Below are 16,849 nucleotides of genomic sequence, written 5' to 3'. Positions count from 1 at the left end.
TCAAATCTATGAAAGCATTTAGGCCTTCCTGAAAATTATAATGATGATGGAAGAAGTTGTGGTAGGTTATTCAGGATGTGTTGGGTTTCTTAGGTTATTAAAGGTGTTTTCTGTCACTACTCGTTTAGCCTGCATTAATGCATTCAGTGTAAGCTGCACGATTAAACATTAAAATATCGGGATCTCAACACCCACGCAACATAAAAATTAATTATAAATGGTGATTTGCATATGTTTATTATTCCTTCCAATCGCTGCATTCAAAACTGAAAAAGCAAAAATCGAGAAAGAGATTGAGCCATTAGTCTTTTGAGTTAGTTATGAAGTTGCAAACTGTCTAATAACACAGAAGTAATAGGATGACGGTTTATAGTTTAGATAAAACCACTGATGTTTATGGTAAAAATTAAAATCACCTTCATGTGCATTTAAAAAATAAAAACAGAACATATCCCAGGGCTGTTACAATAATGAATGGACATTAAATTGTGTGTTTCTGGCCAAAATCTCACTTTTTAATCTCACTCACTTTTTAGCTTGAAATCTGCTAGGAAATTCCACTTTATACGCACAGACATTAAATTGTACGCCTTTCTGGCCAACATTTTGCTCACTTTTAAACTTGAAAGATGCTAGAAAATGCACTTGCCACTTTATACGCACTTCTAACTTGTATTGCTACTACTATTGTAATTATTGTTGCCTTTTTACCTTTTTATATCTTGTTATTCTTGTTGTTGTTTTAGACAATTAGGACCGCACTGAAGGGAAATGCAAATGTAAATTGTGTTGTATTTTGTACAATGACAATAAAGATTCTGATTCTGATTTAATGACGCTCAAAAATGAATTACATTTAACCAATAGGTGGTGATAACCAGCCATCAAAAATATACCACTGAATAATTCTTCAAAAATGAAAGTTTTATGAGTGAATAACTGAATCATTTATTGAAAATAAGACTAAAAATAAACGGGGTGTACAAATTATAATGTTAGATTTCTGCATTTAGTGTCATCAGCAACAGTAGTAGTAACAATGAAGTTTTTACAGTACTGAATATTTTAATTTTATTCAGCTGATTATTTATTATTATTATTATTATTATTATTAAAGTAACCAGGTGTAAACAGGCTCGTAGTATCTGGTTTTCATTGCAGAAAACAAAAAGTACAGCCTTTTTTAAATCCTGGATTGCCAAAAGATGTTAAACTCACAGCTGGTTCATTTATCATGCTGGAAAAGTGATGGAGGCAGATGGAAGGTTAAGTCAAGACTCAAGAGCATTGCTTTGTGGGATACAGATCTGCACAGCGCGCTCTATATTAAACTGCACAATTTGGAAAATGGAGTTGGACATTTGGGAATTACATGCATACAGTGATTTAGCATACTGTGTAGACTGCAGAAATAACAATCGTGGCCTGCTAGTATTTGTGTGAGCAGATGTTTCTTTTACACGGTGAAAACTCTGTTTAGCCTGTGGCAATAACCTTTGGGTAAGTTCATGGTCTAGTTATCGGCATACCATGCAGTGGTTTGCTCTTTCTAAGCCACCTGCAGTGTTTGGACATGTTATATAAGTGTACTCTACTGCAGAACATGCTGTGATAATAATAAGAAAGGCTCATTTGCAAGCTGAACTATATTTATATAAAAAATGAACATGTTTCAGAATTTTTCTTGTTTACTGAAGTTCAGAGTTTCTGCAAAAACAAATACAATAAAATAGATTTAAATTGGTTTTGCATACCTCTGTAATACCTCTTTTTTTACTGTTGCATCAACTTAAATCTAAAGATTATCACATCTAAGATGAAAGAAATCATACAACCCAATTGTCATAATTACAGTGTATGAATTAATAATTAGCAGCTCAATGCATTTAGGCATGTAGACATGGTCAAGGCAATCTTCTGCAGTTCAAACCAAGCATCAGAATGGGGAAGAAAGGTGATTTATGTGACTTTGAACGTGGCATAGTTGTTGGTGCCAGACGGGCTGGTCTGAGTATTTCAGAAACTGCTGATCTACTCAGATTTTTTTCGCATAACCATCTCCAGGGTTTAAAGCAGGGGTGTCAAAGTCAATTCCTGGAGGGCCGGAGCCCTGCAGAGTTTAGTTCCAGCCCTGCTTCAACACACCTATCTGTAGGTTTCAAACAAGCCTAAAGCACTCAATTAGTCAATCAGGTGTGTTTAATTAGGGTTGGAACTTAACTGTGCAGAGCTGCGGCCCTCCAGGAACTGGCTTTGACGCATGTGGTTTAAAGAGAATGTTCTAAAATAAAGATAATATCCAGTGAGCAGCAGTTCTGTGGGTGAAAATCCCTTGGTGATGCCAGAGGTCAGAGGGAAATGGCCAGACTAGTTCAACCTGATAGAAAGGCAACAGTAACTCAAATAAGCACTCATTACAACCGAGGTATGCAGAAGAGCTTTGCTTTTATGTATGTGTTTGTATCACAAATACACAAATATTTATTATGTCACTAACTTATTACTAACTATATTTTGGATGCGATTAATCTATACACACAATTTAATTAATAAATAGAATAACATTAGAATAGAACTATATATACTGCATATTCTTCTGGAAACGACTGATGCCATTTAGATATTTCTTTTCCTCTTTTTTTTTGGCATTAAGAACAAAAAAAGATTTGATTGATTTAGTGCAATAACCCTGGTTTAATCATAAGAAACGACTGTTGTTCTAAATATAAACTAGCTAGTATTTTTGTAAATAAGCAAGCAACAAATATCAGTATTGGTATGAGAATAGATCTGACATGTGTAGACAGTAGCATACACTATAAAACATAATCATTTTCCCCCAAAAGGATGCGTTTTAAATCAGCCAAGCAGTGTGTAATTATTGCTTTGATGGTTGTAAAGCTACAAGCGCCACACTAATATGTTACACTTCCCCACTGCCATAAAATACTTATAACAGCAGTCACCGTAGTGGGAGTTATAAATTACACAGTGATTATGCATGGTTTTGGTTTTATTTATCTTATTTGTAAACCACTAACTGGAATAGGTCTGAGCTCAAACAGTGTTACAAATGCAGTAAAATACAACAATGTTCCATTGACTCTATTGAATCCATCACTTATGGACCATGTGTTTGTTTTATTACAAAGCGCAAGCGGATCATTACACGATCACTGAGTGCATTGTGAATGACATCATTTCCAATGCAATTAGAAGCAAAGGTTTCTGTCAGGAGATGGAATGTATATTAACATAACAAATGCATTTAATATTTTCATTACGACATGCATATATGTGCATAAGTCAGAAATTAATGTATGTTTCACATGATTATCTCCTTATCAACTGACTAGATAATGAGAAAAGGAGAAAAAAAAAACATAAAATGACTATTTTCAAAATGTAAATTGGTTATTAGCAGTTTAAATTGAATTTGAAACACGATCCCAGGCACACAGGGTCTGGGTCTAGACAGAGCCATTATTGTTGCATTATGAACCTTTGAAATCTCAGTTCCAGCACGGCTGAAATTATGTTCCTGCAGGGTTATTCACCTCTGAAAGCTCCATTAAATTGTATGTCAGATCAACTTCCTGAGGGTTAATTTACTTTGCACAAACCAGCAATTACACACCTTAATGCAGATCTCAATTCAGCCTTAACTCACACTACAGATTTTTAATTTGAAGAGCACACTGAGAAATGTTATTTGACTGCCAGGGATCAGAATATGAGCAATATAAATTTGCACTTGGCCTATTTTCCTTCGCTCTCATTTTTTTAAGTCTACCACTTATAACTTCTGTTACCTGATGCAGTTTGTGCAAAGACACATATTAAGTGGAAATAAAACTTCCTAAAATGCTACCTAGCTAACCATCCAAACCTGATAATGAAAGCCATATAACATATATTGAAGGAATATTTTAGCCAATTAAAGTGAGCGGGGAGCAGTGACTTTTTAAATAATAATTAATTACATAGAGATTACGAATATGCATAGACACTTGCATGGTGTTTCAAAGTATATTGCATGCTTACACCAGGGTTTCTTCAGGTTACACCAAGTCAAATTTCAGACTTAAAGACCTTTTTAAGACCATCAATAGGGTTGCACGAGTCTGGCTAAAATAAGAATCATGATATTTTTTTTTTTAAATAAAGATCACTATTTTCTCATGATTCTGTAGATATAAAATAAAGGCTAATATGAGTAGGCTATTATTATTGTTATTTCTCAAACATTTGGTAAGATAAACAATAATAATAATAATATTAGGCCTATGTGTAGGTCTACTGTCGGTTAAAATGCTACATTTTGCGTAGACTTGGAACGGTGCACTTGAAGAGACTATAAATATGTCCTGGACGTTAATGCACAGTAAAATGATCACATCAGAATATAATTATTCTAAATTATGAAGTTGAATTATTATGTTCGAGACATATGCTTGTCATTTATCATTGACAGCATTATTAGACCATTTTTTACACTGGTAAAATGAGACATTTGTCATTATCTGATTCCCTCCTGCGTTACATTCAATGTTATGCAGGCTAGAGTAGTTATACTGACACTGTTACTTGTTTATTCTCATGCACAACACTTTGTGCTCGCTATTAAAGAAAAAATATATATTAAATGCTTGTCATAATCATAACTCTAATATGTAATATGATTATTTAAACGATGTGCGTGCTTTCAGTTTTACTTTCATTGCCGAGTCCGCTCATGTCATGGCTGTTGTCAAAAAAAAAAAAAAGAACACACATGCAAATTATACTTCTCATGCAGCTCCCAATTGATAGCAAACTGAACGTTATTTACAACTTTATTACCTGTTATTCGCAGCCTATGCAGGTTCTGTCGACTACAGTAGACTTCAATAGCTAGCATGTGTCCTCTCTGGTAAACGCACTTAATTAAGACAGATGATGTTTTTGGGTGCATTATACCTTAGAAATACAGTGTGGGAGTCTTTCAACACCATTTTGTCCATGTTACTGAGCAATGTATATAAAACAATTTCAAGGCTTGTGTGACCACCTTTATGCGTCTCCTGAACCTGACAATATAATTGATTGAATCTTGAATGTGGGGGGGAGGGTCAAATCGAGATTGTAATAATTTTTGGATTAATCGTGCAACCCTAAACATAAAGAATGAAATTTCAGACTTGAATACTGTAGGGCTAAACACTAAGGATTTTCTTAATGACACAGCAGTGGCTAACACGTTCGTCTCACAGCAATAAGGTTGCTGATTCAAGCCTCAGCTGGGTCAGTTGGCGTTTTTGTGTGGAGTTTGCATGTTCTCCCCGTGTTGGTGTGGGTTTCCTCCGGGTGCTCCAGTTTCCCCCACAGTCCAAAAAATGGGTATAGGTGAATTGGGTAGGCTAAATTGTCCCTAGTGTATGTGTGTGAGTGAGTGTGTATGGATGTTTCCCAGTGATGGATTGCAGCTGCGTAAAACATGCTGGATAAGTTGGCGGTTCATTTGACTGGCGACCCCAGATTAGTAAAGGGACTAAGCCGAAAGGAAATGAATGAATGAAATAGTTATAATATTAGTTATAAACAGAGTTTTGCTAAAAGTTTTAATGAGATGTATTGTTGGTGATTGGACATGTGTTGGATCATTTGCATAGATTTACATAAAGGGAAATTAAGACCCGTTTAGACCTACAAGACAATATTTCAGTGAATTTAAGACTTTAAGGCATAAAATTGTGTTTTTGAAATTTAAGACTTTATAAGATCCGACAGACACCCTGTTACACAGTTATTGTGTGCCTACATGCATCAAATACACATGCTTTTTTCTGTTGTATTTGATTTGTCAAGCATGGAGGAAGACAAGCAAAATAATAAACAGGAAAATAAAAATGCAATTTGATTAATTTCTTCTAGCATGTTGCCAGATAAAGTGTACTCTCAACATTAATTTGGCAAAAATGATAAGATATAATTATTACTTTTTGAAATTTGATTTGCTAAACAACTCTTTTTATTTGGTTTAGTTGAGTTAGTATTGCATCAAATGCAATGTGATTTTCTGTAATCAAGCTCTGGCAGTAACAGTAGATTTTATCACTTGGGCAACTGATTTGTGTATGATTTATTATCACGCATAAAATTACCCACAGGAAGGCGAACTAATAAGAATGCACAAATATTATGACAACTAATAGCGAAACAGCACAGCCACAAAACTGGAAACTGAATCCCTTCATATATGGTGCAGATCTACAGAAAATGACCCATAAATAATTAAGGACAGTTACATTATAACATTTTTATCATGGTAAGCCTTTATAATACACCTCAAATGACAAGAGAATTTACAATGATGTTAATATTTAGTGATATTATATTATAAAAAAATGTAAATATTTATCTCAAATGTCTAAAAGCTTATATGAGCTTCATGCACCTTATAAAATTTATCAATAATTACTATTTTGCACTGGTTTATCACTGCATTAGACATACAAATAAACTGCTGCTGCATCTGTTTTTGTTAATTTGAGCATTCTAGGCACTAGCAGTATTTTTCCACAAGCACAGATTAAAGGGGACCTATTTTGCCCCTCTTTACAAGATGTAAAACATCTCTCTGTTGTCTCTAGATTGTGTATGTAAACATAAATATAGTTTTGTAACTCTTTAAAACTGCCCCTTTTAGGGTTTGATCCAAATCTTGTTGTTTTGGTGACTGTCACTTTAAATTCAAATGAGATTGTGTTCCCAGCCCCCTTTTCAATAGAATGCAGAGCTATGTGGCAGATTTAAAACTCTAATAGCGGATCGCTGCTTCTCACTTAGGGCTGTCTATGCTAATGAGGGAAAGATCGTCAATAATGGGTGAGGCTTTGACTGACATTCTTACTTTGTGTGTTTCTACAGACTCTACAGGGCGATTATAAAAATATAATTAATACATTTTTACCAACAACTGTGTTTAATACCCCTATAAAAACAGATTTTTGATTAATAGGTCCCCTTTAAATTTTAATTTGAATAAAATATTGAATAAAATCTGTGCCAATGTGTCTAAAATACTGTGATAATTGATACATTGAAATACATCTAAATGAACATAAACTAATGCTGAAAAAAATTGATTTTCTATTAGAGGCGTGAACCTACACTGGCCTCACGGTTACATTCGGTTACAATTATCATGCCATTGATTTGGCTCAATTCGATATCTTGGTGCATCACGGTGCATTGACGATGCTTTACATACACAGTTTGATTTTTTTTCTTCACAACATAAGAAAAAAAAAAAAATTGTCCTAATACAAGCATTAAGATACATACCTTGATGGACTGTACCTTTATTTTTACCTGCTCAAAGAAAACACTCTTTCTGAATGTTTTAAACAAAACTTAAATACATTCACAGAAGACAACATGAGCATTTATAGCAAATAAACTAATGCAAATATTATCCCGCTTGCTTTTTGATCGCTGTCAAGTGAGAAATCATGGCGAAGAGAGAGTGAATGAGGAAGAGAACAGATCGCGAGAGGCACAGTGATGGACTAAGCAATACATTTCTTATAGGTTAAATGAATAGAGCAGTAAATATATCACGAGTGCAAATCCCCCCCCCCCCCCCCCCTCTCTCTCATTAAGAAATCTGCTGTCAAATTTTTGGAGATAAGCAAAATATTTGAATGGTCTTGCATGTTTTTTGGCTTTTTTACATATAACAACTGAAAGTTTTCTGATTTTCGGATAATAGGCCCCTTTAAAGTTTAATTTGATTAAAATGTATTAAGTAAATCTGTCCCAATGTCTCTAAAATACTGTGGTAATTGATACATTGGGATACATGAACAAACACAAATGCTGAAAAAAAATGTTGATTTGCTTGATTTTTCTACTACTTTCTATTAGGGGTGAGATCCTACACTGGTTCCAAGATTCGTTTTGGTATATTTGGATATCTTTGTGCATCACGGTGCATTGACAATGCTTTCCATACACATCTAGATTTTTTTCCTCACAACAAAAGAAAAAAACATGTATTAAAATTTTTAAACAATTTTGTCCTTCAATACAATCAGTAAGATATATACCTCGATGAACTGTACCTTTATTTTTACCTGCTCAAAGAAAACACTCTTTCTGAATGTTTTAAACAAAGCTCAAACACAATTACAGAAGACAACATGAGCAGATATAGCAAATAAACTAATGTAAATATTATTCCACTTACTTTATGTTCTTACACTCCTATGATTGGTCATAGTCTTCACCCACTTAACAGAAAGAGCTGCAATTGGCTTTAAAACCATCAGTGCTGTTCACAGATGAGTTCTGTGATTATATGTTCACAGATTATATGCGCATAATGTGCAGTTATCACAGGTAAACCAAAATAGACGCGGAGAAGAAAACTCACACTACAGAGTGGCTTGGGTCTGGATCCACAAGTATCGCTTGAACAACTAAGAGATGAGGAATAGTTACCTAACGAACATAGCTTTCATTTTCCAGAGTATATACAGGAATCAGAGAGTCAAATTCAATTCCTTTTTAAAAACTCTTTCCATACATTTTAAGACCTTATAACCACTTCAGGTTTCAACTGGAAACACTGGCAAGATAACTAACAGTATATTTACTAAATATTAATGTAAGAAACTAATCCAAAACTAAAACAATATTCATATACTGAATAAAAATCTATTAAATCTAGCTAATTCATCAGGTTGGCACTTAAAGAGCTGCAAAAATAATAGTTTTGCCAGCATGATGTCAAATGTAGCAGGATTTATTGATTTCATAAACTACAGAGCAACCTGATATTCGCAGATTTAATCCAGGCAAACTTTAGTATACAACCATACATTGCATAATCAAAAATGATATAAAATTTAATACCTTGCAAAATAGCATTTAAAACTTCAGGGTCTTAAATTTCTCTACATTGATTTATCAACTTTTAATACTTTTTAAGTCCCCGCGGACACCCACGTTTCTCCCCAGTAGTGCATTATCAGCTTGTGTGCTATACTTTCTTTAGTGTCAGTATTAGACTGACTAGCAAACACATAAGCAGTAAATGGTGCACAATTATCTGCTTTTTAAGTCGTTGGAGTGTTTATTTACTCGCCTTCTCCTTCTTCGCCATAGTATTCTCCTGAGACATAGCACACAGAAGATAAATTATATAAGTACGTAATAACCGGTTATGATCCATTACTGAACCGATATCGAATTGTCCTACATCATGGTGCATCGAAGAAACAATTAATTTTGACACCCCTACTTTCTATCACGTCAAGAACAAAACGGATTAAGAAACGTTTTTGGAGATTTTAAACAGCAGAAAATTAACTAATCGAAATTACGTTGCATTTTATGGTTGCATTTAAATACTCTCCATAAATGTTTGTCTGAAAGAAAACTACAAATGCATATGCAATATGTATATATATATATATATATATATATATATATATATATATATATATATATATATATATATATATATATATATATATATATATATATATATATATATATATATATATATATATATATATATATATATTTTATATATATATATAAAAATAACAATCCATGACTTTTTATTGCTAATTTTCCATTGTATGTCTCGAAAGTAGCTTTTAATAGTAAAAGAGATTTGTGCTGGTATATCTGGCGCTCTGCTTTATTAAAATCATAACTATATCGTTGTCAGAGCGGCCTATAGTTCAACAAAAAACCTTCACAGAACTTGTTAAGCGATAATACCAGGAATTCAAGAAATTGTGCACCAGCGCGAACGCATTAGCAAGGCTAGAGTGTTTGTACATTTATCTTATAGTTCAATTTAATTTAAATGAAATCAAGGCCCAGCAGCAAGGCTGTTCCATTCACTGCAGAAATACATCATTACAAATACCATTCATGTTAAACACAGGAGAGGAATGAAATAGAAACATGTGGAGTAAACATTCTTCTTAATACTTCAGCACAATGAGACGAAACCGTTCTGAAACTACTGTGCCACACTCAAGGTCTTTATTCACTGGCTTTAGAGTGTTGGTGATCAGTATAAAAAATACACAGCAATGTAGATGAATCAGATCTGTTTAAACTAGCACAAATATGATTAATAATATTTATGCATATTTTGTTTAACCCTTAAGTGCTGTTGGAGAGGTTTTCATCCATTCTGGAGTTTATTTTGAGTCTTAATTTAGCCACAAACTACTATTTGTTTCAGCAAACTGTATGATTTTTGGTGAAAAATCTTATTTCGATGCATATTTTGGGAAAATGCCTTGAATTTTTTTTTTAATTCAATACACTCTGGCCAAATTTACTACCCTTTCGTCATTTTCGTTGCTGTTTTTGCCCCACTATATATATATAATATATATATATATATATATATATATATATATATATATATATATATATATATATATATATATATATATATATATATATATATATATATATATATATATATACATACATACATAATTCCATAATGACATTTTTTGATTGTAAGGCCCTGGCAGCAATATGACCATGCATTCTTGATTGTTTCTGGTTTTCCGTGTTGGGAAGAGGTCAAATTAGTCAATTTTACTGTTGATCATCAGTTGCAGTGCAAAAAAGCTTTGTTTATAGCTTAAGGTGACATGGTTATATGGAGTGTAGTGTGTGTGTACTTTGATATTTTTGAGAGAATAAAAAAAAAAAGCATCTCAGCTCTTTTACATATTAAACATACTAAGTGTATTTATGCACGCACACTATGATTTCTTGTTTTACTCCATAGAACTCTATAGAAAAGTCGGAAACTTTTTGTACAGGCCTATCTAATAGGTTAATGGTGCCAACTGGTGATAGACAGTCTAATTTGTTGGATGATCTGATTACATTAACATTAAAATGTGACAGAAATGCAAAACAAATAAGAATTAAATATGGGCAAACACTTTTTTTACACCACTATATATATTTCCATGCAGAATTGTTGATTATGCACGTATCTGAGTTGAATTAAAGGTTCACGAAAACACCAAAACACAATTTTTGAGATGTTGACAGTCATATATATGTCCCACATTGCTAAAAACACTATTAGGACACATATGAATCACAAAATAAATGCAATTTAGTTGTTTTTGCATTGTTGAGCAAATTTTGTTTGTCCAGTTTAAAAAGAAATTTTGAAGCTACGTCACGCTGATGAGATCATTGTGTAAATTCCAGCGTGGAGACTGGCTGCCTGTACTGGCCGGTATCAAGTGAAGTCATTGAGTTTTCAGCACATCTGTTCATTAATTAATGAGAAAGACTTGGTTCGAACCAATCAGCGCGCTCTATTGTGCACGAGATGCAGCTTCATTAATGTGCATGATATTGCTTCGAAGACTCCTTTTACCTGTAACAGCGTTCAGAGACATGCCACGTTGTGTTGCCAACTGTATTCAAACATGTATTAGAACAATTGTTCAGAGACATGCGTCATCAGTGTTGCGTTTATAAATGTGCCACAATGAAGGTTTTGTTTCTATTTCCCTGCGATGAGAGCACAGCTCGCCTGTGGACCCACATTTGTGGATTACAGTGGTCTGCTAACACGGGACAGAAATATGTTTGTAAGGAACAGTTTTTACCCGAGAGCTTTTCAAATCTGAAAATGGCGAAATTCGGATTTGCCACTCGCCTTCTTTTAATAAAAGACAAAATTCGTGTTGATTGCCCTGTCTCTTACTCTCTTGGTAAGTGTGTGATCAATGTTCTTTGTATATGTTTACTCAGAGGCAAAGTTAGTTAGTATCGTCAGCAGTACTCTTTCAGTTTTTGAAGTCATAGCTTAGTCAAAATGATTTAGTTACAAAGTTTACAGTTAATATCACTACAATATTATGGACTGAAAATTCTCCACTTCCACACAGCTCTCAGATCCGGTGTAAATGCTGCTCTCTGAATCACTGTCTATCTAAAATCGGCTGTTGTGCACGTAATGAAACTCCCCTTTTGATGCAAACCCTTCCCTCTTTTGCCACTCGACACTCCAACCTAAACAAAACTGGACTCATCCATTTTCCTGACTATTTTCAAACTAGAGTTGTGAAAACACCATGCTGAGACAGAGAGGGTTTCATTGCCCTTTAACCCAACGTTGGGTGAAATATGGCCAAACCCAATATTGGGTTGTTATTTTTTCAATTATATGCAAATGACATTTCTTTTAATCCAACTGTTAGATTTTTATAGAGTGTAGATGAGAAGAAATCAATCCAGTGTGTGGGTTTTTGCAAGAATAAATAGAAATCTATTATTAGTTTTTGTTCAAAGCTTTCTCAGAAATCTTAAAGGACCTTGAAATAACTTGAAGAGCATGGTTTTTGAGGCAGAAAATAATAATTTCATAGAACAACTGCTAGAAAATACTGTTATTTTTAACAATTTTAATAGGAGCAAATGAGTCAAATGCAAATAAAGTTTTCAGATTGTACCATTTAACCCTATTTTTAAGTTAAAATGTTTTTTTTTATTGGGTCTTGAGTTGAAGTTGTATTTTCTCTCCATCAGATTGAGCGAGTCTGCATTCCTTTAAAAATGACAACACAGACTACATCGGTTACACAAGGAGGGGAATTTAATTAATGTAAAGGCACTTCAGATGCACACGCCTCCGTCACTACATTGCAGTGGCCTGGGGAAATAAGCACTCTTCAAAACTGGCACAAAAAAATGTTTTTCTAAGTGAGCCCTTGGGGAGAGACTTGGCAGTGGGATCATTCATCCTTGTTCGTATATGCTGGGCACAAACAGTAAGGACATTACGTTTTGTTTAGCAAATGAAAGCCAGGATACTCATCTCCTCTCCTCCCAAACCCTGTCTGTCGCTCTCATTCACTCTTGAATAAAAGACATCATGGCACAATCTCATTGTGCAGTGGTGCTTCAGTTGGCTGCAGGCTAATTTTGCTTATGGGCAGACAATTCAGAGCGTTCATTCACAGGCTTATTGTCTTCCATCTTTTGTTTGGCCGCTTTCAGTACTGCTCAGCTTTGTGGGTGAAGCCCAGCGATTGAGAAATGCATTTCAGTAATACTGACACTTCAAATAATTGAAATCCACAGAAATAGCATGACTGCTTTGGGATCTTATAATTATCGAACATATGCAAGTGTTAAAACACAAGATTAAATCAATTTTACTCACAATAGGTAATGCAAATTATTGTAAAAAATTAGTAGATGCAATGTAAAAAAATGATTAGTTGACTTTACTTAAAATAAGTGTAAACCTGTTGCTTTTAAAATGAGTATTGTGTTTACTTAAAGAGTGCGTAAACCCGTTGCCTTAAATTAATTGAGTAAATGAACTATGTGCATAATTTAAAAAAATAAGTTAAATCAACTTAAAAGTTCCAAGTTACAATGGGTTCACTCACTTTTTTAAGTAAAGTCAACTTATCACTTTTAAGGCAACGAGTTTACTCACTTTTTGTTTTATGTAAAGTAAATAATCACTTTGTGCAGTGTGGATGTTTACACGCAAAACTGTTAACTCATTTTATTTATTTAAATACTGGATTATTCTACAAATTATGAACAAATAAAGCATAATTTCCACCAATTGTGTTTAGTGAAACAAAATTGCCACATCCTGGAAAACTGGTCAGTGAGAAAAATGTAAGTTGTTTGCAGCTGCACTGTAGAAATATTCATTAATTTACTGCTTACCATAGTTTGTTATTCACATGTGTTTACAGTTTATGTATGCTTGTGAAAAGCATTATGAGACACACTGCTGATCTAGTGATTTATTTATATATATATATATATATATATATATATATATATATATATATATATATATATATATATATATATATATATATATATATACATATATATATATATATATATACATATATATATATATACACACACACACACACACACACAGGTCTCTCTTTTGTGTTGCACAACTAAAGATACTGTTATGTTTCTCATTTTCACAGTACTTATTTTTACACTATTACAATCAAATATTATCACAAATCTTAATTCAAATTTGCACAAGTATGCCACAATATCACTGGTAGTGTGTCTTGCTTATTATATGACATCATATGGCTTTATATGTGACTCTGAATATAGAACGCAAGTAAAATAGGCCACTCGTATGGTCCTTTTGGAGCTGTGGTCACTTTGAACTGCCTTTGTTGGAAAAGCATGTGTGAAGTTCCATCAAAACACTCCTTTTTAAATTCCAGTGGGAAAAACGAGAGGGCAAATACACAGCATATATGTAAATAATGAGAGAATGTGCATGAACTGAATTTTTAAGCAAATTATTAGTTTTATGTTCTACATATTCTGGCCAGTCAAACATTGCCTTGCTGCTATAACAAGGAAAATAATGTAAAGTCTGAAGTTTGTAGGTTAAATAATAATGGAATATATCAAGGCAGTTAATATAAACCAAAGTTAGTATAAGTTTACATGACCACAATGTTCTAATAAAAGAAAAAGATTTGCATAAAGACAACTTGTAGGAAATATCTCCACCATTCAAAAGAAAATGTTTAGTGTCCCGGTATCTAATCACATGATCTGCGATTGAAAGGTTTTTATTTATTTATTTAATGCATCAAGGCATTTAACTGATAGAAGTGCACTGTAAAAAAAGTTGACTCAACTTTAAATTGTAAGGCAACTTGCTGCAGATCCTTTTCAGATGACTTAAGTTAAGTTGCAATTTTAAGTTGAGTCAACTGTTTTTTTTTTTACAGTGTGTCTCCATCATTGTTTATTTGCATTAGGGCTGTATGATATTGAAAAAATCATTGCAAATTTAGTTTTTTTATGATATATATATATATATATATATATATATATATATATATATATATATATATATATATATATATATATATATATATATATATATATATATATATATATATAGCAATATAGATACAATTTCACCAGATTAGATATAAATATATCGCTATTTGGGGATAAATGAATTTAGATTGAATTTTAACAGGGTGTGAATCATGTAAAAAAAACAAAAACAAATTGCAAGCAAGAATAATTACAATAGAGCAAAGAAAAAAGTTAAAGAAATGGTTTCTAGAGAATCAAACAGTATTCAGGTACAGAAATTGAATAATGAATTGTAAAATAACAAGGTATACTCTTCATTGTAGTAATTCAGTAAAATTATTTTTCAATAAAATTACAATTGTTGTACATTTTTGTGCCTGGATGCGTTAAATTATGTTGAAATGCCTTTAAAACACAAATTATAAAGTTTCACTCTCTTACAGTTATACTTTGCATTGATTCCACAAATCTCATGTATTCTTAATTGTTGATCTTTATTGCCTAACTATAATCCCATCTCAACATTGCATAACCAGCAAAGTGACTATTGCGAACACAAACATTGCAATATTGAGGCTAAAAATTGCATGCATGCAGCATTTTATGCAATATTCCAAATTGTACATGAAATTATATAGATGAAAGCATTCACTCACCCTCATTCAAATCCCATACTGCATGTCTTCATTCTTCTGTGGAACACAAAAGAAGATACACAAAAAATTATTCAAAGATGATTTCTTGGATTTACTTAATGTTTTTAAGTTAAGTGGTTGTAAACAATTTATTTAGGTTGAATTTAAACAAACAAATGAAGTTGAACATTACTAGATTTAATTAGTTAAATTCAACACATAAATTGTTTGCAACAATTTTGCAGACATCATTCGTTTTAATGTACAGTTTATACATTTTTCAAACTTTTTTTCTCCCTTAAACATGTTTTATTTATTCTAATAACTCTACATTGTCTGATTTTTCACACAGTTAAGCCAAATCTATCAATCACAGAAGAAACCACATTCTGATGATCTGATATTAATCATAACTCAACAGATGGATGGATATATACTGTGGAGGGATGGATGGATGATAGATGGATGGACAGATGGATATGTACTTTGGATGGATGGAGGGATGGATATATACTGTGGAGGGATGGACGGATGGATATATACTGTGGAGGGTTGGACGGTGGATGAATGAGTGGATGGATATACATATATACTATGGATGGAGGATGGATGGATGGATGGATGGATTGATGGATATATATACTCTGGATGGATATATACTGTGGAGAGATGGATGGATGGATGGATGGACAGATGGATGTATACTGTGGATGGATGGATATATACTGTGGATGGATGGATATATACAGTGCTGTGGATGGACAGATGGATATATACCATGGATGGATGGATACATACTGTGGATGGACGGATTGATATATACTGTGGATGGATTGATATATACAGTGCTGTGGATGGACAGATGGATATATACCATGGATGGATGGATATATACTGTGGATGGGCGGATTGATATATACTGTGGATGGACGGATGGATATATACAGTGGATGGATGGACAGATGGATGGATATACAGATGGATATATACTGTGGAGAGATAAATGGATGGATGGATGGATGGATGGATGGATGGATGGATGGATGGACAAATGGATATATACTGTGGAGGGATAGATGAATAGATGGATGATAAATGGATGGATGGATATATACTGTGGAGGGATAGATGGATGGATAGATGGACAGATGGATATATACAGTGGAGGGATAAATGGATAGATGGATGATAAATGGATGGATGGATATATACTGTGGAGGGATAGATGGATGGATAGATGGACTGATGGATATATACTCTGGAGGGACAGATGGATGGATAGATGGACTGATGGATATATACTGTGGAGGGACAGATGGATG

Source organism: Danio aesculapii, chromosome 12, assembly GCF_903798145.1.
Source record: "Danio aesculapii chromosome 12, fDanAes4.1, whole genome shotgun sequence".
NCBI classification, from domain to species: Eukaryota; Metazoa; Chordata; class Actinopteri; order Cypriniformes; family Danionidae; genus Danio; species Danio aesculapii.
Note: the sequence above shows the minus strand (reverse complement) of the source record.